This window comes from Motacilla alba, chromosome 2, assembly GCF_015832195.1.
Source record: "Motacilla alba alba isolate MOTALB_02 chromosome 2, Motacilla_alba_V1.0_pri, whole genome shotgun sequence".
Lineage (NCBI taxonomy): Eukaryota > Metazoa > Chordata > Aves > Passeriformes > Motacillidae > Motacilla > Motacilla alba.
The window spans coordinates 16,651,908-16,677,733 of record NC_052017.1 but is presented as its reverse complement, the minus strand read 5'-3'; the positions used below and the strand labels follow the sequence as shown (position 1 = coordinate 16,677,733).

Below are 25,826 nucleotides of genomic sequence, written 5' to 3'. Positions count from 1 at the left end.
AGACACTTAACAACCTTTCCTGTTTAGAGTCAATCTATTACATAGCTGCCATGGAAATTTGTGGTGAAATATCTGTTTTGCTTGAAGAAACTGGGGCTTCAGTTTGTTCCCCTGCTCTGCAGTGGCCTGGTAGCTTCCAAGGGACCTCCCAGGATCATGCACTGCCAAAGCCAAGGATTTTGTGGAGCTAAAGCTGCCTGGATAACATGGCATTTCCCTCTGGGGAGCTTCCTTCTGGCCAGCAGTGTAAAGAAAAGTCCTTTTTGTGTCATTCCACCTAGCATGTAATTTGGGCATCAGTTGAATGGATTCATAAAGTCACAAGAGCAGTGACTCTGTGTGACTTGAGGCAGGCAGCCAGGGAAGAGGAGATCCCACCCTGGGGTGGGAATCTGTAAGCAGTAACAGCAGCACATCCCCTCTGTTGTATGTCTGCGTGAGGAGGAGTGCTGGTATCTCACACTTAATTAAAGTCAAAGTCCCAGACGACTTAAGCTGCAAGGTCTGACCCACTTTTCTTCTGACAGCTCTAAAAGACTGCTTTGATGCTCACTTGCACTGGGCCTGCCCTGTGCCTGCAGCCATAGCTCTGTGAGGAAATGCCCCAGCCACTTTTTTTTCCCCAGCAGGTTAATTGTAAAGTGAATATGAGAGGTGGGACACACAGAGGCAGTGTCCTCACAAAGTTCTGTCTCTTTGGAAGTAGAGAGGCCACTTGTGTGGTCTCTGATGAAGTTCTGCTGATGAATCCCCAAATTCCCAAGGCTGACCCTCCTACCAGGGGTCATTCCTAGAAATGTTCAGGAGATGGTGGAGAAAACATGTGCAGGGATGGAAAAAAGCTGAACTAGGATGTGACTTTGGTGTCAGGGTGTGCACTGCCCAGCCACCCACCTGCTCATGATTCCCTGTTCCACACCAAGCCTGGTGGCCTGGGTGAGCACACAGTGAAGCTTGGAGCACCCTCCCAACCCAAACCTGCTATGCATAATGGTTGAACAGATTTTGGCTGGAGGGGACTGGATGAAATTACTTTGTTTCCTACTGATAAAATATTGACATGAATTTGGAAGGAACTGCCTTTCAATCATCTCTTTGAAATGTTTGGGAGAGGTGTGATCCATGTAGTACCACTTCCTTAGGACTATGTGTCATGGCAGGAGCAGTCCTATAGCTGTGTGACCTGTCTTTACCTTTGTGACATGCTTCTACCAGCTCTTGGAGATGTAGGATTGACAAATATCACAGCTTTCACCTTCTAAAAAATAACTGCAGTTGTGAAGACAGACATAAAAACCCAATGCAAGGGCAGTCTGTAGGTACAAAATTGAAAATACCCATCATGCTTCCACTGTAAAGCAAGTCAGTTCATTTTCATTTTTATCTGTTAATGAGATGGTTCAGAAACTTTGCAGCATTTTCAGGCTCAGAACAACCAGGTGGGGACTCTGTTCCAGAAAAGCCTGGGCTGCTGAAGTGAAGCCAGTGAAGTCAGTGGTACTAATGAAAGTGAAGGTTTGCAAAATAAAACTTTTAAAATGCGCATAAGCAAAACAAATGAGATTTCTCATCCTTTCAGGGTGTCTCTAAGTAATTGCCTTTTCTGCAGTGACTGTCATCTATCCTGCAATGAGGCAGTGCTGCCAATGTAAGCAACTACCTGCATCCACCATGACTCCAAATCCAGATTCTCAGAAATTTCACCTGTATGAAATAGTGGTGTCAGTTTTGGGAGACCAGCCGGCCCTGGGACTGCACATCACAACAACCCCAGCATTGCTGTTCTCTACTTGAGTGCAAAAATGCACTTTCTAATGTACTTTATGGCACCAAATGTCACCTTGACTACATTGAGATGAAGATTATGGATTACTTCTATTAATTGACTGCACATACAAAGACTTGTGATGCAGAGCAGCAGGTATGTGTCTGGCATATGGAGGCATGGAGCTCCTATTTTCACCAGGAGTGCCCACCCTGTCCAGCCAGCACTGCCCACCCCGATTGCAGGAGCCCAGAGGCCCCAGGCACCCACTGAGGCCAATGCAGTTGTAACTTTGGCTCACCCTGTACTTACAGCTCTTACTTAGGAGAAAATTATTTTGCTTTTTTAGCAACTGGTTTTGAGGTAAGTATTTTACATTTCTATGATATTAACAACTCTCAGTTGTTTGTTTCTAATGCAGAACCCATTTATATTTATGAAAAGGAATGTGTCAGAAAGTACCAGCAAATTATACCAAGGAAATCTCAAGATGGTTTCACAAGTCATTATTATCATCCTGTGAGGTCAGGAGGAAACTGGTTTGTTTAGTGACACATTGTTTGATTTAGCAGCTGAGTGACTCACACCAAATTGAAGATTTGTTGCTACATTGAATGCTTAATTGCAAAGATAAGCTGCGCTGTTAGTTCAAAGATAGTGTGTAGGCTGAGATGAGCAGATGCCAAAATTGTGAAGACAATTGCTGAAGTTTAAATTACAAAGTCTGAATTGAAAGCTGTGATTAAATAAGGACTGTTCTTCATTAATCACTATTTAGGTTTTCCCCTCTTTGTTTCATTCTTCACTTCAGCAGAAGCAACACTATAGAGAGGACCTGAAGCAGAGCTAAATATCAGTGACTGATTTGAATCTTGCTTACATGGATTCTCCATTTCCACTATGTAATTAACACCAGTAAAGCTACGCAGGTGCAAAAGTAATCAGAATTTTGGCTTTATTCATTCATTTACTCTGAGATGGGTTGACTGCATGCAGATCTCTCCCATCACCTCTGTGTCCTGTGCTTGTCCCAAAAGGCATGTGTGTGAGCATCACATGAACTGTTCCATGCAATTACTGAAGCTCACTCCTTCCTCACTTGTTACCTGCTGCAAACAGGAGCAGCTCAGCTGAGCACCCAATATGAGCTCACTGGGGGCAGAGAGGGTCATGTTAAAACTGGGATGCTGAGTTGGGTGCAGCTAGAGCCCTCCTGTCCTCCGCGGCTGGGCAGGAGGACAACAGGGAAGGGAAAGAGCCACTTCTCTTAAGAGTCAGTTTTAAAGGTGCTGGCAGAGGCAACCCCGTTTCTTCCTTGGGAGCTGAAAGTCTCGTCTCTATGTCCTGATGTCCTTGGGGATTTAGAAGGGAGGTGACAGAGATAAAACTCTCTCTGGAGAATTAACTATGTATGTTTAATCTTAACTTTTCAACTGGTAAATCCAGGAATGACATAAACCTTGGGGGCAGGAAAAGTGTGTTTGGTTTCGAGCAGCAGGTGAAGGCAGAGGGATTTGCCACAGTGGGTTGGCAGGATGAGGCTCCCAGTACCCTTGGGGAGCCTCGGGCACCAGAAATGGCCGAGACAGCCCTGTCCACGGCAGGGGTGACAAGATGCAGAAACTCCCCCTCGCTGCTGCGAGCTTCTTGCTTTGCTCACCAGCAGATGGGGTAATGTCTGACACCAGCAGCAGCTCTGGGTATAAGAGGAAAAGCTTAACTATTCATGAAGGAGAACCCGGATGCTCCCCGCAGCCCGCCCCCAGTCTGAGGGCTTGCTGCCGGCTGCTGCCCGCTCGGATACAGCCGAGCGCGTTCGCTGTCTGAATCAGCTGCTGTGGCTGACAGAAGCAAAGATAAAACTGCGCGGTGCAAGGGTGCCGTGGCTCCCGCCGACGCCAGCAGCGCTGCTGGCCGGGACGCTGCTGGCGCTCATTACCGGCCCACGGAGCGCAGCGCGGGGCGGCGGCTCCGCAGCCGGGCGCCTCCGTCGCGCAGCGTCCTTGGGTGACGCGGCGGGATCAGCCCGTCCTGCGCGTCGGGAAACGCGTCTGCCGCAGCACTGCCCGCTTTTTGGCTAAGAAGTCACCGGTTTAAGAATGCCCTCTGCGTTTCCCGCAGCCCGGGGGAGAAGGAACGCGCTGTTCGCCGCCGTGGCCCCCCGGGAAGCTGCGGCGCGGCCGTCTGGCTGCTGTCGGCGGCGTGGCTCGGCTCGGATGCTAACCCCGCAGCACGAGTTTGGCTCGGGGGAAACGAGAGGAGGCATTTGAACAGGGTAAGCACGAAGTGAAAGCTAAGAACAGAAATCATCGATAAATAAACCCCAAAGCTGTTGGCTGAAATCCCATTGAATGGGCGCCAGGAAAGGCGCAGGCGTAGGTTTGCGATGCTGTCGGCACGACACTGCGCGGTTCGTGCCATAGATCGGGACAACACCCGAAGGGGACGCGGTTCTCAGTGTGCCTGCCTGTGATGACAGTCAGGACTGTCACCACAAACCCAAACCTGAGCGGAGATGGCAGTGCCCTTCATCTGCAGGGGGCACCCCAAGCACACCCCGTGGCTCTCATCACACCCCACATCAGAACACAACAGCTACCGTAGTTTTATGCAAGTTACAGAAAATAGTATTTATTATCAACCCAAAACCAACAGTTTCCCATTGCCTTGGGGAAGACTAAATAAGGACCCATGAGTGGGATGTAAAGAAGCAAAGCGATGATTTGATTCAGAAATCATGGGTCTAGGGGGCAAATTTCAAAGCAAAGCTTTTCCTTTTTCTAAGCGGGGGTACGACAACACCGAGTGAATCATCACTCCCAGGGGAAAAACAGGAGGGTGAAAACCCTCCTACCTCTCCTGTGAAAGCGCTGTCTGTGCCCAGTTGTTCCCGTGAAAGAACAATATTGGCTGCCGGGCTTGTTCTCCCTTGCAAATAGATTAGGCTGCTGCGGTTTAAGCTTATTGAAGATATTGCCCTCAACTCCCAGGATTACCTTATCAGCAGCAACCAGATGGAGCGTATCAGTCATTCCACACCTGTTGATCCTACATGGGAGCCAAAAAAATTAATTGCTTAGAAATGTAAAAGTAACGTAAAATCATGGGCCGGGGGGAGGGGGGGGGGGGAAGAAAGAAAGGGGAAAAAAAGAAGATTAAAAGGAAAAAGTGGGGAGGGACGGGAACTTCTTGCCTGATACTGGTATGAGTGTCAGCATATTTTGGAGGATGCCTCACGCGGCATCTGATGCAGTTTGCAAACGCAAGAGGATGGAGACCCCAGAGAGCAGGTATTTTTGGCAAGAAATACCTATTTAGCTGCTACCAGCCGCGTTTAATTTGCATACATATGACTCGTGGAGATAACAGCAAATGCAAAAAGCCTTCTAGAAGGATGCTGCACAGGGATGCTGTCAGCTTCCCGCTCCCGGGGTGCCGCTTCTCCGCCCCAAGCGCTCCCAGCGGGAATGGGGCTCCCCATTCGCAGCCGCGAGGAGGAGCTGCCGCCTCGGCTGAGTCCCCGCGCAGGGCCCGGCCGCGGGCCCGTGCCTGTTCCCAGCCTCCCCGTGCTGTGCAGCCTGGGGGAACAAAGGCTCCCAGCCCGTGACAATCTCCAAGTGCCCGAGCCACGAGCGTGAAGCGGATTAGGTCTCCACGGCTGCCACGGGAACGCGTACCATGAAACAGCTTGGGAAGAAAACGCCTGAGAGAAGGATCAGGCTTGTTCCGTCTTCTATAAACCACTAGTCAGATTTTGAGTGATGGGAACAATGGCACCAAATTAGGGGAAAATTCATACAATGACAAATATAAAAAACCTGATCTTTTTAGTGGTGCCCTCTGTCTTGAGGGGCCCCGGAGCTGGGGACGAGGTGAGGGTACAGGGATGTTACTCAGCTCCCTGCGCCCGTGGGGCAGCATGCAACCACCGCAGCCCTGGAGGAGGCAGCGGGGTGGGATCTCACCCACCTCGCACGTCTCTGCGGGCACTCTGCGGCCTGCTTCATTTCATGCACATAATGTGACTGCCCCTCTGCCTGCCAGGCTCGCGGGCTGTGGCCGGGCAGGCAGCGCAGCAGCCTCGGCAGCCCCCGATGGCGAGCAGGGTGCGCTGGAAGCCCGGCCGGAGCCCCGGGGCACTGCGCACCTCCAAGGAGTGCCCGAGGCTGCCTGGCAGGTACAAACCTCTTGGTGGCCATCAAAATAAGACCCAGAAGATGCAGCTAGCGTGAGTGCGCACACACTGGGGAGACAAGTTTCCTGCCTTTGTCACCTTAGGTAGCAGTAGCTCAAAGATGCAGGTGGTGGCAGAGGTTTGTGCCGTGGAGAAGTGGAGGAATTGCCTATCACACCCCAGGGGAGCCCACTCTGAGCAGTTACTCTATAAAGCTTTATTTTTAGAAATGTCTTATCATTTCCATTCCCTGAAACTAACTTTGCATGAGTCAGACATTTTGCTTGTGCTGTATTGAATGACAGCAGTCTTTCCAGGCTCCTTTATTTTTGGATAGGAAATTAATAGTGCTGCTAGAAACAGCTGGGACTTAAGAGTCTCCTGTTCAATTTGTCCAACACACATTATTTCTCCTTGTTGTTTTAGCATAATTTTTAATTAAAATTGGCAAATCTCTTAGGCCAGTCTGCATTGATGACCTTTAGCCCCAAATATGTTAACTCCTCACTGGAATAATTAGGCATTTATTCTCAATCTTTGTCTCTTCTTTTAATTTTCTTCCATTAAGTGATACAGGCAACTGTCAGAAATTTCTTATTCTCCTTACTTACCCTATTTAGACTTGCATGACCTCTTAAAAGCTCCTTAAGAGGAGCTGGACTCTCACACTATTCTTCTGTACAGAAGTCCACAGCTGCTATCTCATTGCATGGACCAGTCATGCTGGGGAAGGTCGATGATGTTGTAAAGAAGTCTATAACACTGTTGCTTGAAATGAGTGTGAGAGGGAGAACAGTTTATAGAGCTGAGCTATTTTCATACAAATAGAGGACCATTTTCTCAGCATTGCATTTCATGTCCTGTAATGTGTAACAACAGTTTTGTTGTCCTCAGTGTACCAGATAAACTTCTGGGAGCTGGGGACTGAAACAGAAGTCTATGTAGCTGCCACCAACAGATTTTTTTTTTTCACTAAGCTGCAGGACTGGTTATGAAATAGCACCAGAAGCCTTGTTGGGCACAGCAGGGCCCTGTCCATACTGCCAAATTGTTGGGTCAGCTCCTGGTGTGTTTCAGTAGGGCTATTGAGGGCTCTCCTGATTCATTCTCAGTCCCTGGGTGGAGATAGCAGAGCTGCTGATGGGCAGTTTGGGGTGGGTCACTGGGCATCGTGGGCCTTTTCTGGCACGTTCAGCATTAGGGAAATATGTAGAAGGTCACCTCAAAGATGATTAATAATGAAGTAGAGATTATGTGAAAAGGTCTGCCTACTGGTTCACAAAAAACAGGCTGTAGAAGTGCCTGTACCAGGAAAAATGGGTAGGAATCTTCTTGTGTGACTGGTCACTGAAGGTTTCTGCAGTGTTACTCGGCAGAAATAGATGCCTAAAAAGCCTTTACCTACCTCACCTGTCTGTTACAAGTATTCTTTCAGATGGGATGAATCACTTTCCTGGAATGGCCTGTTCCTTATCACTGACTCAGTTATTTGTCTTCATTTGGCCAGCTAAATACAGCCCCAGGCAACCACAGGGGAAGAAAAAAGAGCTTTTTCCTCTGTAAGGAATAGGGTCTGAGTTTCTCACTAATTCTCAGTACAGGAGGTATAGGAGATTTAGGGTCAGTCTCTGCACAATCTGTAACAGTGGAGGGAAGCAGATACCTCCAGAGTAATCCTGATTTATGGGCAGCACTGCCCTGGCAGTGCCCAGCTCTCTGGGCTCCACACAGACAGCACCAGAATCTGCTGCTCCACAGGCAGCTTACATCTCTGCCCCAATCCTGCTGCAATCAGTCCAGCCAAGGTGAGCTGAAATAATTCCCTGGAAATAAAACAAATGGAAGAAAAGAAACCCTAAAGCAACTGAAATCTATTGTGGCAGCTCTGCCACACTTTACATCTACCACAGCAGAAAGCAATCCTTTTTGGAAGAGATGCCTCTTGGAGTGCCACAAAAGGACCCATAAACACAGTCTCTATAAAAATAGTCATAAAAAAGTGAGAGCCACGAGGCTGCACAGACTTTCTGTAATTTCAATCCTTGTGCAGAAAATTGTGGGAAAGAGAATATAAAGACATGTATATATTTAGGTACTAAACATTATCTGTCAAAAAGATCACAGTAAGATTTTTCTCTTTTATGAAACAACAGTGACATCCAGTGGTACTGCAGGTGTAGCCAAGGAAAGGTAAAGCTTTTCACCCCGGGATAGGCTCCCTGCCCCTCGTGGGAGGCTGGCAGGAGGCAGGCAGCTCCAGCTGCCCACTGCCTTGAGCAGCTCCTCTGTAAGGGATGAACCTGCAAAGGAAAAGAGAGAGAGGGAAAAAACGGTGTTTTTCAGAGCATGGAGTGAGGACACATGCATTTCAGAGGCTTTGTCACAGCACACACAGGTAAAAAAAAAAGCAGTCAGTTTTCAGAAAAACAACATCTTCATGTCAGTTAAAGTCTAATTCCATGTAAACAAATGCATCCTATAAAAAAACTTACTCCCAGGCACTTAATTTAACCTTCTTTAAGACATAATTAATATTGCCTTTTCCCTTTCTTTAATTTCCCTCCAATTTTCTGTTTTGTGTGCTGATTTATAACCTTCTTAAAAAATATTTTCCTTGGGCTTTCTCTCTAATCTCTTCCAATTCCCCCTTATTTTTCTACCATTTAGATTTGGATTGGCTCAATTAAATTTTCTTTTCTACTTCTGACTGGTTCTCTTGAATGAGCTCTCAGGGAGCGTCTGCCTCTTTCTGCTGTCATTCTGACTTGCTCGCTTATCGCTTTCCATCGATTTTCCTGTAGGATTTCATTTTAATCCAATTTACAGTGCCAGTAATCTGGGTCGTTTCTTTTAGTTAGGTTTAGATTCCAACTAATTTCCTTTCCATTGACAACTGTCCAACTCGCTCCATTTAAATCATTGTACTCACTCTGTCTCGGCCACGCTGTTCCCTTTCCAGCTGGGGCTTGCCGGCTCTCCCGGCTGCTGCCTGGGAAGGGAGGGAAGGGCTGCATGGCTGCGAGATCAGGTGGCAGGAGGCAGGGCGTCGGAGGCGGACACCCTCCCCAGCCTGGGCTCCGGCTATTTACTTGTGCTCGGAGCAAGTGGTGGGAATGCAAATCTTTCCTCTGTGCCAGCAGCCCCGGCAGTGTCGGGGCCGGGTCCCGCTGGGTGCAGAGCGCAGTGCCACAGACATCGGATGGGCAGCATCCCGAGGGACACCAGCCTCCCGTGGACACTGACGGGAGCCAGGCTCTGTCTGCATGGGTGTGCCACTCCTCGGCTTTGTCGAGGAAGTTATTTGCCAGGGCACATCTAAAGAGCCATTAACTAGTGGTGTGAAGCCAATATTCAGTGACAAAAGCGTTTGAAACCCTCCCCCTCATCCCTGAACCATAATGCGTGCTCTTGTTTCCAGAGTAAAATGGTCAAAATTCGTTTGTCAGGCATGAAGCTACAGCAAGCTGTGAACACTTTTTCCCAGGGTAACTCCAGGGGGTATTTGTAGCTGTATGATGTTCTTCTCAGTTTTGATTTCTTTCTTTTTCTTCTGTCTTATTTGCTTTTCTTGCATAATTCACCCATCCAATTCCTTCCTTAAAATGTAAATGAAGAAGCTGTTTCATCAGATCTATATGGAAAAATCATAAATGCTCTTATCTCTAACAGCCTAAGCACACATTTGGTAAAAATCCCCCACACTATAACATTTTTTTCTCAGAAGTGTACTTCTTTATAATATTTAATTAAAGATATAAAAACAGTCTCTCCAGCTATTTTCCAATAGATCTGTCTTGGCTTTCTTCCGTGAAAATATTAGGAAAATTCTTAAAAAGGAATTAAAAAGTAGCTATGCTTGGAAGCAAAGCTGCAGTTTTTAGTGCAGCTTACATTGAATATCACCACCACAAGCCTCAGCTGAATCTATTAGAAAACATTATGTGCTCTTTCCCTGCCATACACCCATCTTTTGTCCAGTTGCCAACTGGCTTAATCTTTCATCAGCAAATAATTTTCACTTAATGAGAATTTACTCTTAAGTGCCTTTTCCCTCAGGAACACACATTTCCCCTTCCTCCAGCATGAGTCTTCCTATGCAGATCGCAGCAGTTATTGGAGCATGATGGGCCTTATTACAGATATTGATTTGTCTTAGGCTGCTGCCTGGACAACTATTTGCACCGAACCACCACGCACAAGGATCTGCCTTCATTTTTCAGTGGCTGCTTGTTTTCCTCGTGGGGGCATAGACAGGCTCACCCTGGCCATCTCCAGTGATCCTGCTCTGTGCCTTGTGAGGACACACTGAGCACAGGCAAGGTGGAGGCTGTAATGGGCTCTCACCTCTCACAGACGCTGCAGGGTTATTTTTAGACCTGCACATCAGACACAGATTTGACTGATGGGAGCTTGCTTTCAGCTGCTCTCTCAGTGAGTTTCTGAAGTAGCTCTGTGCTGCTCCCCACAATGACTCCTCTGGGTTTGCACTCTTCAGGGCAAGGAAAGCAGTGGCTGCCTGAGCACTGCAGGAGGAAACTGGAGAGAGATAAGAGGACAGCAAGGGTAGCACCTTGTTGTAAACATGGGCAGAGTGAAAGTCAGTGTAAATATCTTCAAGATGCCCTGAAGTGTTCTTACCATGACATGGGCCCACTTCTTGCTATAATCCATGGACTTGCTTAACTTTTATCAAATGGCAAGTCCCACCAGGATTTAAGAACATTCAAAAACACTTGAAGGAAGTTGGACAAGCAGTATCCTATTATTGTTCAGCACCTCTGCACTGATACTTGCTGCCTTGCATATTAAATGTGTAAACACTTGCTCGCAAGGTATGCCTCACTTGTGAGGAAACTGCTGCAGTAACAGCCTGAGCTGAATGCAGTTCTGGGCACAACTTTCTGAGGAGCAATTAGCGAACAAAAAGAAAGTAATTTTCTTCCAAAGAAATTCTCTGAGAGAGATGAATCCTATTTCTTAACTGTCTCTAACATCACACTGGGTCTGCTATTCATGTACCTGGAGGTCTTTACTGAGTGCTGTTCAGTACATCTGTTCAGTGTTTGTGCCTTCATTTTTTTTTTTAAGGGCAACAGTGTTATTTGCAGTCTCTGTTTTTCTTTTTTCAAAGGGGAAAAATGAGCACTATTGTCTTGTCTGGTAAAAGATGAAAGCAGGCTTCTAGAACAATTTTAAAATCATGAGGTTGTTTCTCTTTAACAAGGTGTGCTATAGCTGTGCTTTATCCCCTGTTCACCTCTGCTGGACCTCTGGTCTCAGCTTCCCAGACTCCGTGGTCCCGTGAATAAATGAGAAGCATGCCAGGTGGGAACAGGGAACTAGGAAGCTCTGCAGGCTTCTTTGGCTACACCGTGGCCCCTCAGGCCTCCCCAAGCCATCGATGCAGGGAGTGAGGTTCTCACATGGGGTGGGGTGGGTCTTCACCTACAGCACCTTTCTCCATGGGATACAGAAGCTGGGAGAGCCAACAACAGTTCTGGGGACACAGCAGCCAAATTAAACACCTAAAGTGAAGCTAGGTCTACCTCACACATGCCCTAGAAACACAGAGCTGCCAGATACCCTTCCCTTCTCTGTTGTGACCAATTTATCGAGTTGGGACATTAGGCATAATTAGTTTTACTGCTGCATTTGCAATCAATTTAAAATTAGCAGCTTCAGTCTGTTTGTTTGCTTGTTATCAATGAAACTATCCAAGGGTCTGAAAGTGAGTGCAAATAAAGAAATAACTGCAGAGGTTCATAGTTCAAGTCAGGCAATCTCCTTAGGCATTTGGGGCTGTTTAAAAGACAACTGTTTTCAATCACCACTGCACCCTGATCCTACCAGCACTTGTATGCACACAGTCAGCAGCTTACATTGTCAGAAACTACTAATGGTCATTCAACCTTAATATGAAGGAATTGCTATCTGCCTGCACACAGCTACTGGGGTCCCTGAAATCAGACCTCAGACACACAGACTTGCGAGGCCACTGGCTGCTTAGTAAATACAGGGCAAAGTGTGTCTATTGTTTTCAGATCTTTGGCATACACATTTAGTTCCTCAGATTTCATGAGCAATTTGCAAAGTAGGGTAATAGAACCATGAGTAAATCTAAGATGCAGAAGTAGTTATCTGGGTGTTCAACCCTGAGTAAAGGAGGTGTTTTCAAAGAAATGTTCAATTTTAATTGACACCATTTCTATGCATGCTCCCTTAAAAATTTTATGTTGAAATGAAATTATCTGGAGAATGATGATCCTGCATTGACGCAGAAACAAAAGGAGTGATTTCACGATGCTTGAAAGGACAGTGGCTGTTCCAGTCGAGCTCGATGGGAGCAGAGCTGGTGTTTGATGGTTCCTGCTTCAGTGCGGCTCACACGGGCGTGCGGCTCTGTTACCATAGCACCAGGCTCTCCTGCAGCACATCTTCCAGCAAGGGCTGGTTAAGATCTTTTTTCTTAAATCCAAGAATCCAAAGCAAGTGACATGTTAATGGAATGTCTTCAAAAGAAAATATACACTCTGATACTATTATATTGTAATAAAGATGCTGAATCTGCAAGTTTCCCTTTGATTTTTCTGTCTCCTCTCTCTCCAGATTTTGAACCATCTTCCATCAATATACTATAATTTCCACTAGCTGGAGTGGAAATTTTCCAAGAACAATGGAAAATGAATAAGAGAATAAATATAGGTGCTCCATCTTAGCACAGCACTCTGGATTTTGTTTCTTATCATGGCATGTATTATGGACACTGAACAAACTGATGGATAGTAAGGGCAAATCCCTATCCAGTCTTGGTTCAAGACCAAATTCAACATATAAAATAACAAAGGAATGGCAACATGGCAGTAATGCCTCCTTATATTTTAAACTTATGGCGTGGATTTAGGAGCTTCAGGTATTTTTGTGCATTGTAAAAAATAGAAGCCTGATCACCCTGGATCCCTCAGTCCTGAGTAAAGAAATAGTCACCTTCAGAGTACTTCTGATCCCATTGCACCAAGAGATAGCCCAGGATGTTGGTGGTCAGCCAGGTGTCATAATTAAATAGGATAATTTCAGCCACATGTTTACAGTTTTTAAGTAGGGAGAGATTTTTAAAAGTGTTCAGTTTGTGTCTCTAAGTCCAGGAAGCAGTTCATCACTTACAAATATCTAAAAGCATATTTTTTAGCTCCACCAAAAGCGTTTTGACTTCATCTATACATTTTTATTGCATTCTCTGCTCTCATAAATCAGTTTGTTCCCAATAAGCGTCAGGAAGGTGTATCACTGCTGTCTTCCCATAAATTTAGTACCTTTTAATCAAAGAAGGAAGCTTTGTATTGTAGCAGGCAGCTTATAAAGTGGCTTTTACCAAGCTGAGCCACTTATTTGTAAGCCTCTCTATTAGGGAGTTACAGATAAGCCATTTGAGAACTGAGCAAGGTCTGATGGCTGGGGACCAGGGGTGGTTTCCAGTGATACTGATGCAGATTTGGAGCAACTGCCCTGGAGTTAATAGTTGGATGGATAAAAGCTGAAAAGTCCTCCAGCCACATGCTCATCGTCCTCAATGTGCAGGTGTTTCTTCTCTAGAGCTTCCTGCTGCTATGAAATATTTTGTTCAGAGGGACACAGGAACACCACTTTGTTTTTCAGCACCCTTTTAATCTTGCAGCAGGATTAAAATGCTTTTTGGTTTAATGCTAATCATATGCCCCCTGATTTCAGAGTGGCCTGGAGTTCCTCTAAATGGTTTGTGTGGTGTGACGAGGCTGCTTCTGAGAGGATTAGAGAATTGTGCATGTCATTTAAGGTCAAAAAGGTCTCCCATGCATTTTTAAAATAACAAAACTTCTTTTCCTAAAAATCATGTCTCCCTGTAAATACAACAACAACAACAACAACAACAACAATAATGATGATGATGATGATGATGATGATGATGATGATGATGATGATGAAAGTCATTATTATAAAGTATATTTTGTCCACTTCCGAGGCCTTGCTGGTAAGGGAAGCACCCCACATGTGATCAGCAGGGATCACTGTGTGCTCTCACTGCCAGAGGGGATGCCTTGAGGTACCCCCAGCCTTTGTCCCTGGCTGATAATCCCCTTTGACACCCTGGTGTCACCAGCAGGGCATATCCCAGGCATGGGGTTGGCTTCTAATGAGACTTCTCCTTTCACTAAACTGGGATACCGGTATTTCTTTCATGTATTCCTATTTCCTCTACCTTGTTTTTCCCCTGGCAAGGCCACCTAAAACTTGGGTTCAGGGTTCAAACATGAATTAAAATCTCCTTAAGGACCAAAAAATCTGTCTGCAGATCTACTGCACATTTTGAAAAGAGCTATTTTGCTGACATAGCCTGCTAATTTCTTAGACACAGTCATAAAAGATAGACTAAATCTCCTTGGAGAATGAAATTATTTTCTTATAAATTAGCCCTTGCCACTTTTCTAGTTGATAAATTTAGCAAAATTTTCAATATCTATTTTTAACCATCTTTTACATTTAATTTTAGTTCATGCAATATAGCATGATGCAAGATATCTGAATGTTTGGAGTCTTTGTCAGCAGAAATGATTGGCAGCCTGAAGCAAAAATAACTCATTATAATGGGAAATATATAGAATAGATTAATTTCTTTTTTCATTCAAATTATTTTGGGGAGGGAATTTTCTTTGCTAGGTTGAACTCCTACTCCCTTTCCTCCTGCCTCCTTCCACTTCTCCCACACATACTTAGGTGATTCCTGCTGATATTTTTACTGCTTCTTTATTGCAATATATATATTTTCAAATATTTGAGTGTTTTAATTTGTCCCAAGAGCAAAGGATCAAACAGTGAAAATAATCTTACCTATCTCAGTGCAATCTGAACTGATCTCCATCTTAAAATAGGTATTCTTCTGAGGCATATTAGCTTTATTTAAAAACATTTCATTACGTTACTTGATTTGCAAATTAGTCATTTAACATTCAAATCTTGTCTGTGGGAATATGTTCCATATAAGATTAGATTAAAACTCCTGACTTGGGAAAGAGACATATAGAGAAGGTGGAAAGGTAGTGACTGTTTCTCACTAAAAAGCCACTAAAGGACATTAAATGACATTTCCAGCAAGTCTCAAAAGATGAAGCAATTTGCTACAGAATCCATAATGAAACTGTGGAATCAGTTGCTGCCACAAAATGCCAAATGTGGATTCTTTAGCAATGCTGGGCACTGGAGAGATGGCAGGGAGCTCACTTGAGCTTTTGTCCAGCTCAGCCTAATGGGTCTTATACTCTCACTTTCCTATTTTGCTTCTTACCCTACATCTGGAAAATAAATCTAGTTTCAGATTAATAGATAACAAGTTCTTGCTGCTCCATGGATGTAGTGCTGTTATGAAGGCATAACTCCCTCACTCCATGGGGGCAGGACACATAAGTCTCAGGACAAATTCCTAGTCCTGTTCTCATGGACCATTCAGCAAGTGAAACAGATTCACCTTTTAGTTTCTCAGCCCTCAAGGAGACTGATTACACTCAGATGGTAGATGGCTGTTTGAAAATAAGAAAACAGAAGCTGAATAGACATGCACCAACACTTTGGCAGGGAAAAACGTTTCCTTTCTGTGCCAGTCCTTCATTGCCCTGTCAGGTAAATACACTGCCTGCCAAGGAGATCTTCTCTTTGCACATAGACAGAAATGTGCAAACTTTCAGCATTGGGTTCCAGGGAAGGCAATAGGAATGAAGCAACCTGCACTTGAAAAATTGAAACCTGGTCAGACTTCAGATTCATGTCTTTCCCCTCCCTTTAAAAAAGAAAGAATACATCTGTGTTTCTTGCGAAATTTTGCCTGAAAGCTGCTGGCAGTAAGTGTTTTACATCATCCACTGTCACGAGCAAGCCCAAACCCTGATGAGGGGAGTTGCACAGTGCCAGGATGTGGCTCAGCAGAGAAGCCCAGCTCAGGGCTGCTCCTCCCCTGAGCTGTCTGCTAACCTAACTTGACCATGGAGTTTAGGTCAGGACCATGGACGAGGTCAGCTTGACCATGAGCTCAGGTCAGATCATTGGAGTTCATGACCATGGAGTTCAGGTCATGTCCTCAGTTTAGCTAATCCACTGGTGCACAGTTTGCAAAAGAAAAAGAGGGCACAGAGCTTCCTGGGGTGCCTTTCGTAGCTGACCCCCAAGAACAGGCAGTGATTAATGCATCTAAGTTTTTCCAAAAAGTGCTGTCTGATAACATCACAAATGCTCCTACCCCCCAAAGCACTGGAGCAAAGATAAACAGAATTTTCTTTACTTCAAGGGAAATCATGTGGCTTGGTAGCCTGTTATAAGTGAAATAAATATCTGATCTCTTTGATTCCTTGTGCCCTAATGACTTAGAAATATCAGACTTTCCAAGTGGGTCCCACTTAGGAGTGTGCTGTGATTTTCTCCTCCCTCCTTATTACAGCAGAGCTTATAAGTAGTATCGATAGCTTTTTATATGTATAGCTTATTTGGGCAATTTTTTTTTGCAAGGTTAGAAGACTATTTGACAGCACACAGGAGGAAGTACCTCTGTCATTCTGTGGCTGCCCATGATGCCAGTGACCATTTGCTCACCAAACAGACAGGATTGCCTCTTGTGGAAAAGAAAGTCAGACAGTGCAGTGTAGAAAGAAGCTCTACAGCATTTCCCCAGCACTTTGGCCTTTAGGACTCCCTGTAGGATCAGTACATATCCATTTGTTGTAACACTGGGGAAGATACAATCCTGCTTTTTGGTCACCCTAATGCAGTTTTTCTAGGCTGATGCACTACGTCAAAGTCAGGCAGCTTCATGTGGCAGCACTTTGGCTCCTTCTGATTGAGTTTTTTGTCCCCTCCAACTTGGCAGCTCAAAAAATCAGCTCCATTTAATTTGAAATAAAGACAATGGATGTCAGCATTGAAAATTTCCAGTCTTTGAGAGGAGAAGAAGGAGTCAAGCAGCTGCCACGTGCACAAGCCTTCTGTGAGGGCTTTTCTCAGACTCAGCAGGGAAAATGAGATTCGGGCAGACTGTGTAATCAGTGATTCTTTCCAGCTCCTGAAAAAGGGCAAATAGACTTAAACATCCAAATTAAAACATGCAGCTGAACGGGCCGTGAAATACAGTACCTACAAAACTAGCCTGGTCTGAGCTGTGCTCTTTGCAGAGAATGTGGCTCCTGTGCATGAATAACCGTGAGAAGAAAAGAAAGAAAACAGAAGACAGCTGTGCAAAATAAATATTACTTTACTGCCGTTTTAAGAATAAGATATCTCTAGGCTCATCTAGAGCTCATCTCTAGAGTTTGTAATAGAGGGGTATTATTTTTTGTAAATGAAAATGTCAGAAGTCCAATGTACAGGTTTGTGAGTTTAACAGAAATGGTTTCTGTTGTGATGATAAGCTTTATATTCTAGTCACGATGCATCAGCAGTTTATTCTGGAGTTCATTCTGAGGAGGTAATGACTAGGAAAATGACAAAGAAAACTGTTACTGACCATTAGTGAGCAATCACTCTGTCATATTACCAAGATAATTTAGATAAATATGGGGTTTAGCTGTCTCCAAGGGAGACGGGATGCTGATATCTTAGATAGTGCTGCTTTTTAAAGCTTTTCCATTTGATGAATACATATTTTCGCCTCAAAGACACAGACTAGTTCCCAATATCTTCCTGATGGAAATAGTAATAGCTCATTTCAGTGCTGTCATCTTTGTTCAGTTGTGTAAAGCATGAAGCTACCGAGTTTTGCAGCAAATATGGAAAGCTCTGTTTGGAAACATAAGGTATTTAATAAATGAATGTAGAGTATACCATGTTTTTCTTCAATTGGCTTCCATTATTTTAGCAGCTGCTAATTATGCAGTGTTGATATTTAGAGAAAGAGTAACAGATTTATCTGTTCCATCTGGATAATCAGGCTTTTAGAGCATGTCCTTCTACCAACATCGGACTTAACTCTTCCTGTTTCTTTTTTTGATCCCGAGGCCATATCAGGTTAAATTAAAAGGTGAAAATTTCAGTTGAAATAACTAGATATTTTTGTTCTAGTTTTTAAAACTAGTTTCACTGTAGTCATCACTGGCATAAGACGGCTTAGATAGAGCTGCATTGGATCAGCTGGATATTAAGATCTGGATTCATAATACACAGTCCAAAGACTTCCAAGATCCATCTGCCAATACTTGGTTTAAGGATCCCGTATAACATGGGTTTTTCCATATTGTACATCAAATATCCCATTTTTCTCCAAAAACGTATCATTTTGCAGGAAGGTTTTGCAGCAGCCAGATGATTGCTAAGGTCTAAAATCAGATATTCAGGTGCAGGGGACTCAGAAAAGCAGCATTTGCACGTTGTACATGCAGCTGCATGATAAATGCGTGAGGCAATCCTGCCCAGCATGTGGAAGTGCTGTAGAGCCACTGCTGAAAAGAATTCAGTCCCCATGGTACCCACAATCTCCATATGTCCATGAACAGCCCCAAAATGGATGTGCTACACATCATCCTTGGCACGAGCCACTCAGCTCCTGTTCCATAATCTGAGCTTTCATCTTTAAATTGATTCCACATTCTTGAGCATTGTCAAAGTGATGAAATCTACCTGGAGTGGAAAATATCCAGAGCCAGGACCAGAAGGAGGTGCAAATCACCCTGATTCACCTGCAAGGACATTAACTCTCCAGGCACAAATGACAATTTTGTACCTTCAGTAATCTGAAGATACAAAAAAAACAAAGAAGGGCTCAAGAGTCTCAAGAATCGATGTTGCAGTAAACTCGGGATCAGACCCTGAACTTGTGGTCAGTTTTTTCTTTGCAGCATGATGCTTTTGCATCAACTTAAGTGGCACAGCTGTTGAATATTAGAAGGTCAAAATTAGGTCAATGGATGGGATGTGATGGAGCTGAAAGGACAGAACTGTCACAGGAGGGTTGTCAGATAGACAGGGGAGGGTTGGAGACATAGCCTACCATAATCTTGGATTTTGATGGGACAGAAAAGATATCTGTACAGTGCACCTGGTTTGATTTGGGATGTAGAATAAACTGCTACAGGCTTTCTGTGGGGCTGAGACCTTCTGAGGCCTGCCAATCCATGAGAATAATCAGTAGTCCTGACTGCAGTCCCCATTCACACAGTCCCCTGGAGCAGGGAGTCTTTGCTCTCCAAAAACAACATTACTTTTGCAGACTTAAGTCCTAATTTCCCAACCCTTAGTGTCAGCACTGCTGAGTGAGTGCAGATACAACCACTCCAACTAAACATACACTCAGCAAAATAGTGAACTCATTTGGGGTACTTGGGGGCAAGTAATTCCTCTCTGCTGCACTCACCCAGCCTGGTGGGAAGTAGTTCCTCTGCCTGCAGGCAAAAATGAGCCAATGAAAGTATAATTAATAAAGGCTAAATTTTCACCATTAATGTCTTGTTGATGTAATTCACTCAATTTGCATACTCTGTTATTTTATTTTACTCAGGCCAGACTTTCCTGTTTTTTCAACCTATTTTTAGCTGAGCAAAAGTCATATTGGATGCCATGGCTATTTCCATAGCAACAGGCTGTTCTAAATCTTGATTAGGATTTCTTGGCAGTGCTGTTTTCTCAATGTCTGTTTTTTGAAGAAGGAAGCTTTAGTCAACCATGAACCTTTAAAGAAGACATATGCTAAGAAAACAACTGTAAGTGGATATAATTATTCTCTAGAAAAGAACACCAGAATTTAGTAGGATGTGTATTTATAGGATTTTTGAACACAGAACTGTGAGATAACATATATGCTAAATATACCACACAGTATGTGGTTTCAGAAGATGACTAAAAACATCACCCTCAGGAGAACACTTGTTTCTTCATATTTAATCCACACACCTTCCCCCCAAATGATGTGTCACAATGCTTTGTGTCTTTCTGTACGATGCATTTTTCCAGTGTTCAGGTTCCTCTTTTCAGTCAGATGTGTTTTCACCAATGCTGTCTGGCCTTTCACCAGGGACCAAAGGGAGATTATATGCTTCTGAAGTCTGGCACTCAATTTTGTCACTCTGTTTGTTTTCTTTTTCCCCATCTCTACTTTTCTGAATCTTTCAGCCTCTATGTGTTTAATTCACTGGAAGTACAGTTCTCAAAGAAGTTAGTAGAAGGATATATACCTGTTATGCAGTCAAAAAACTTGTGACCAAAGTTGCTGATGAACTGGCCTGATCTCTGTAATACTGTGTAAAGGTTTCAGGAGCTTTCAGATTAATCTGAATTAATCCTAAGAAATAACAGAAGAATAACAAAGCCCCAGTGCACTTTCTGCAAACAGTAGAATAAAGGCCAGCAAATATTTAATTTGGCTATCTTATACAAGCAACATTTTTCTCATTTATCCTTGCTGGAAAATTAATATGAGCATGATGGTCCTCTAGGTTCCAATCAGTTCTGTGCTGGCAGAGTAGAGCTGCAGAGCTGGATCAGTTATAAAATACCAGTATTGACCTCTTTGTCAGGATGAATGCTGCAGGTTAACTTCACAGAAAGTCCCTGTTTGGTCAGTCTGATCATTGGTCAAAAGTTCAAGCCTACCACAGATGGACAAAACATATAGATATGTATCTCCCAGACAGACCTAGTGGGACAGCAACTACCACAGGATCCACTACTGCATGGCAAGGCCTTAGTCACTTTATTACTTTTTTCAATTATTTTCTTATATTTGTATTTATGAAATTACCTAAAAAAGTGGGAAAGTCTATTTACGGTTCAACACTTTTCTGACAAGAGTGGTAGCAGTGGCCATATCACAACCACAGGCAGCCCAGGGCCTTGCCCTGAGCAGTACCCAGCAGCTAGAAAGCAGTAAAAGCAGAGGGCAAGCTTGGAATAAGCTTTACCATTCCAGCCTCTGAAAATTACACCTCTACACTCTTTGAGAGAGAAATAAATATACATTTCACTTTTGTCAGTGGATTTTTCTTAGTGGAAATGACATTTAAAAGACATGATTATGCAGCAAGGAATAGCAGTTTTACTCTTCACCATGGTGGAAGAACCCCCTTATTTGATTTGCTTTGGGCCTATGAATTTTTCATCTGAAGTCCATGTACTCTTTCCTTGCTGTTATGTTCACCTTGTCCAGGACACTTGCGTTCTTAGATAGTTACTCTGCTTTATTGTTAAGCAAATGCTGAGTGTAATCAATGGAAGTTGCATTATATCCATAACCATCCTATTTCCCTTTCTCTAAACTTCTTCCAGTTCCATTATGTTCCCTGTGGGCATAAATCTGTGGACCAGAACTACCTAAACAAGTGAAATTCAAATACATCATGCATTGCTACAGAGGCACAACCATGTTCACTGGTTTGTTCTCTGTTCCTTTCTTGTAATTCCTCATGTTTGGTGAATTTCTTTGACTGCTGAACTTTGAGCTTGCAATTTTAATATGATACTTACAGCCCAAGTTTTTGCTTGTCAGGTCAAACAAGTTTTCATTGTGCTTTATGTTTATCTGAATTCAACCTAATTTCCTAATTTTTATTTTTTTTTTCACAGTTCAGCATCACTTTTAGGTCCTTCTGCTGCTCCTAACAACCAGCCCTAGTTTTTTTTTCTTTCTGAACAGCACTGTGTCACCAGCAGTCCACATCACCTCCCTACTCATTCCATTTCCAGGTTGTCAAGATTATGCTGCACCATTCACCCCGCTCGTAATCACCTCTACTGTTAAAACTGGTCACTTATTCTCTTTTTTGTACCTTGAAACCAATGAACATGTCCAGGCCAGAGCCATCTTTCTTCCTCCCTTGCAGCTGAACTACTTCGACAAGCCCATTGTCCAGTAGCCATCCAAGAACTTTTGCGTGTCTAAATTCACGACACCATGTATGTCAATGTCTAGATCTCTTGATGATGGGTGGAAATGATCTGATCTTATCAAGTTGTTGCAGTTTGCTTTGTCCATATTTGCTCCATAACTTTGCTTACTGGCAAACTCATATTTTTGCACATGTATTTGTAACTAAGTGTCACTAGCACCGCCCGATGTCTCACAACCGGGACCTGGAGCACAGGTGTGTTGGGGCACATGCTGTGCAAGAACACTGAAGGTAAAACAACATGAGCATTACCAGGGCTCTCATTTCACACCTTTCTCATTTTTGAAAGTGCTTCCAACACTTGTGCTTCCATGAACAATATGGATACAGTTCCTAACACACACTTGTTCATTGTTGACTACTGGATAAGTTATTTAATGAATACGGTAACTGTCATGTTGAAAAAAGGAAAAAGGTGTCATGGTCGTAGACATCCCCACAGGCACCATCACAGCCACCCCTGCAGACACCCTCACAGACAGCCCTGCAGCCTTGTATGCCCCAGCCTCCCCACAGCCACGCACAGCTTGTGTGTTTTAAACGGGAAGAGGAAAAACACAGACTGAAACAGCGACAACCACTGCCAGTCAAATCACCCTCCAAGCTGTTAGACCTGAAATGGCGATGCTCTTACACAGCCTAGGGAGATTTTTAAATTGGTGTTTCTCACAATACTTTTACTCAGATTGTGGATACCTAATACCAGAGAGGCACAGACTGTGCTGATGGCAAAATGTGGGCTGTCTACCAGCAGCTGGGGAGAGACATGACACAGAGTTACAAGTTAAAAAGCACAGTCTTTATTTTCTTCTATTTTTAATGGTGAAAACAATTTGATGTTATATGCAGCAAATGACACTACATTATTTTTGTTTTCTGTCAACACACATTTCCCCCACAAAGTCTTTATTTTCCAAAAAACAGGAGGAAAAAAAGTCAGCCTTCTGTCACAGTTTTCTAACATTTTGTAGTCAGCTGCACCATTACATGCCAGCCCTTTTTTGAGGAGGGATTTTGGTATATCATAGCCAGTGTTCATATTCTTGCATTGGACTATTTGGGGATAGAAAATCTACCCAGGATATATGAAGTAAAAGGATCTGTGGGAAGCAAATTAGTTTCCATTCTTGTTGAATCGTGCATAAGAGAAGGTCACAACAAGACAAAATAGGGTCACTTTCAGATAAAATATATGTAATAATATCAGCAGAGATTTTCTTTGATTAAAGATATCTTCTAGAGGAATTAAGTGATGTTATGAAAGTGATTTCCAAATATAGTTGCAAGATAACCTTTACTGCACTGCTTTTTATGGATATCAATTAAAATACATATCCCCATGAAATTTAATATGTCAGTTGTAATAGCTTTGTAAATCTTAATGTTCTTCCATCTGTAGTTCAAGAGGTAAATTCATGGCAAAAAAGAGGACATATTCTTTCCTGCAAGGGAGTATCTGGTACTCGACAGGCAAGCCAGGTGTAAATAAACATAAGCTTTTGCACATACTACATACACATATGCATGCAAATACACGAAAATAAGTTAATAAAAGCCTTGTTTTTCTTTTAAATGTGCTGCTTCTATGGTGCTCTTGTTGAATTACAGGATTAGTTCTGTTATTTGGGGGAATATGGTTCCAACACTGATCACATTTTCCTTTGGCCGTAAGTTCAGCATAAACTAGACAGGCATGGATTCTTGATATCTAGTGCACTTTAAACAAGAGAGAAAAATTTAAAAAGAAATAGGTGTCATTATTTGCTTAGGTTTATGTTCAAAAGACAGAGTCCTGAGCAAACCAAGCTATGGTTTTTGGAGGACTGCTCAGTGCCCAGTGTGGTTTTGGTCCCTCATTTCCGTTTGCCTGCCCTGGGTATTTCAGCCCCTAGGGGTTAAGTGTGGCCTCCTAGCCCCACACATTTCAGATGGGGCTGGCTACATCTGCCTTGCCAGAGCTGCTTCTGTCCACTGTGTTCACAGATAGGAGAGCCAGGTGATGTGGTGGTGGGCTCCTGCGCTTCCTTAATAAGTCCCCCTGTCTCAATCTACCCATGGAAATCAGCATAGATTTTCCCAAGTTGTCAAAAGGTAATCCTAAAAAGGACCTCTGTGGCAAAACTTTAGGAAAATTCAGCATACACCAGAAAATACACTTTGTGAGGCAGAAGCAATGTGGCAAGTGTAGCTATGTTGCTTTGCTCTCCAGTAAACTTTTATTATGGTGTCGTGGTAACCGGGTGTGCTGGTTTGGGATGGGGTGGAGTTAATTTTCTTCACAGCAGCTGGTACAGGGCTGTGGTTTAGATTTGTGCTGAACACAGAGTTGATAATAGAGAGATGTTTTTGTTATTGCTGAGCAGGGCTTACACAGAGCCAAGGCCTTTTTGGCTTTTCCAGGGGGCACACTGGAAAGAAAGTTAGGGGTGAATGGAAAGATGGAAGAAGACACAGCTGGGACAGGTGACCCAAACTGACCAAAGAGATACTCCAAACCACATGACATCATGCTCAGTATACAAAGCAGTCAGGAAGAAGGAGGAAGAGGGGAACATTTGAAACTATGGCATTTTTCTTCCCAAGTAACCATTGCACATGATGGGGCCCTGCTCTCCTGCAGATGGCTGCACACCTGCCTGCCCATGGGAAGAAGTGAATTAATTCCTTGCTTTCTTTGTTTTGCATCACAGCTTTTGCTTTCCCTATTAAACTGTCTTTATGCTAACCCCTGAGTTTTGTAGGTTTTACCCTCTCAATTCTCTCCCCGATCCCTAGTGGGGGAGTGAGCGGCTGTGTGTGCGTGGTTGCTGACTGGGGTGAAACCATAACATCTGGAGAGGACAAAACAACCTCTTTATGCTCAGTGATCCCATGCATTCAACTAATTTTGCTTTCAAAATGCTGGTGGGGACATTTGTTCTCCAAGACCTGTGTCATGGACATGCCATAGCCTCAATTAAAGCAATACACAATATTCAACCATTATCAAACTTAAAACAAGTTTGGTGAGCTGCTGAACATCACAACCATACATTTTATGGGAGCATTTCTCGGAATAATGCAGATATCTCAAGTAAATGCTGCTGCTGTTATGACACAATCTTTTATACCCATAGAGCCTTAGCAGATTTATTAAGTTTTCTTCCCTTAAATCCTCACAGTTTACTGAATGTGACAAGTATAAACCTGGAAGACTGATCCTTCATAAATGCCAAGCAAATATAAAAACAATGCAATGCCTTTTGCAAACGCATCAGTCACTCATCTCCCAAGGCTGCAAGTTTTTGATTTAAGTTATTGCAGCTTTTCCTACTTCTTGTTCTCTGTCTTCTTTGCCAGGTTTAGGATTGTGTCAAGCCCCAGGTGAGTGTGCTCTGCTTGCCCTACTCTTCTAAAAATCATCTGCTTCACTTCAATGGGAAAAGACTATTTGGCTTTCATGCAGTTAGCCTGCTTCCTTGAGCAGGTGTCCTGGCACACCTCAATATACCTTCACTAGGCAATAGTGAACTGAGAGGATGCGCCTTCCTTCATTTTGCACGCTAACCTGAGACCCCAGGCACTGTCTTTGGCTGCATGGCTTTCAGAGTTTCTCCCCAGTTGTAAGAAATTACTTTTTACTAAACCAAAATCTCAATAAATTATGTTCAGCTTTTGGTTTTATAGGATACCCCAATAGAACAAAATATTCACACCAAATTTAGCCCTAAAGTTGGTCCCCTTCAGTCTGATGGAAATGTAAGGAGCTGACGGCACATGTTTTATAATAAAACATGACACAAATCAATCTGTTCAGTGTCATGTTTGACTTCTGAATTCTGATCTCCCAGATGGCATTGATTACTCTGCATCCAGCCATTTAGTATCAATCTTTCTGACATTCTGAGATCTTCATAGATAGAGATATCAATGCTCTAATTTATTAGACTGACATTTTCTTCTGCTATAAAACAAAAAGAAAAGGAAGAATTGAATGCCAGTGTTCATCAGAATAGTTATT

General features: G+C 43.5%; 1 long non-coding RNA gene across 1 annotated transcript; it reads right to left on the bottom strand.

Annotated features, from left to right (window-relative positions):
* Positions 1-8,007: 8,007 nt before the first annotated feature.
* On the bottom strand, positions 8,008-9,107 carry LOC119697734. The gene is made up of 2 exons (XR_005255917.1): positions 8,869-9,107; positions 8,008-8,239 (listed from the first exon to the last, which is right to left on the bottom strand). It is a non-coding gene; the product is annotated as an uncharacterized LOC119697734 (long non-coding RNA).
* Between the last annotated feature and the right edge of the window lie 16,719 nt (positions 9,108-25,826).